Consider the following 1,415-nt stretch of genomic DNA (forward strand, 5'->3'; position numbering starts at 1 on the left):
GATGGTAGCATCCATGCAAACATGACAAATGATATGACAGATTCAGACATGGCAGGAACAACAATAAGTATGCATGTTGGTGAGCTTGTACCACTCACCACAGAGCAATACATGGCATAAAAAGGTAACCACCAGTAAGAAGACATGTTTATGTAGCTAAGAATGGCAAGAGAAAGTTCATAGGGTGAATGGATCACTAGCAAAGCTCATGTCAAAACTGAACATAATGTTAACAGGCTGACAGCAACATTATTTAGAAAATTGCGAGCAAGATTACAACAAGCTAAAGCAAGCTATAAATGCAACCAAGGGCAAGGATGGACAGATCATGACATTTATAACAAAACATCCTTACTGAACATCTCCAGATTATGCACGGAATGACTTGTAGAAGCAAGTTTACATAGCATCATGATATAGCAGATTCAGCCTAGCAAAACAGCAACAGCAAGTACCCTACTTCACGAGCTCGATGCACTCACTACAAGACTCAAAAAATACATGGATTGCACCACTGTAAAGATGGCATGATGTAGCCCAAAACTCATGTAGACATCAAGCTCATAGGGTGCACACACAAAATGCAATGAAAAAGACAAAACAGCAAGTTCTGTTAACGGACATCAGTTAACATCAAATAGCACTCTTGCAACGATGATAAGGGCATCAATATGAACTCAAACAAGCATGGCACACTGGAATGAAATGAAGAGCATCTCTCAATGAACATTTTGATATATTAGGCACACAAAACGGAGCCACATGCACATAGTTACACCCATCACAATAATGCAACATCATATGATTTTCCAGGGACTTGGGGAAAAAATTGACGCGCGAGCGCAACATAGTAAAATATCGCATGAGCGGGGGTTAACTGCCGGGTGCTCATCTAGGGCCCGTGGGCCGGCTCGGTGGTGGGCTGGGCCAACCGAGGGGAGACCGACAGGCCGTTGACTGGGCCGGCGACGCGGGGCCCATGTGCTAGCGCTGGAGGCGCTCGTCCTCCTCCCGACCCTGCCTGGATCGGGGAGGGCAAGGGTGACGGCGGCGGCCGGCTCCGGCGACAAGAGGAGCGGTGAGGCAGGGGAAGAAACGGCACAGGGGCAGCGGATCCGATAAGGGCGGGGCCAGCGGAGGCCGGATCTGGGCGGAGGGGCCGACTCCGGGGCGCGGAGGCGAGGAACCATGGCGGCGGCGGCGGTTCCCTGCAAGGGGAGAGAGAGAGACAGGATTAGAGAGAGGGGGAGATGAGGAGGAAAGGAGAGGACGGTGAGGTTGTCGGTGACCTGGGGCGCGGCGGATCACGGCGAGACAGCGGCGGCGCGAAGCGATGAAGGGGCTCCGGCGGGGAGCTCGGGGACGAGCGCTCGGGGCGCGGGCGGCACGGCCGGGCGCGGCTGGGAGGCACGCAG

This window comes from Triticum dicoccoides, chromosome 2B (assembly GCF_002162155.2).
Source record: "Triticum dicoccoides isolate Atlit2015 ecotype Zavitan chromosome 2B, WEW_v2.0, whole genome shotgun sequence".
Classification (NCBI taxonomy): domain Eukaryota; kingdom Viridiplantae; phylum Streptophyta; class Magnoliopsida; order Poales; family Poaceae; genus Triticum; species Triticum dicoccoides.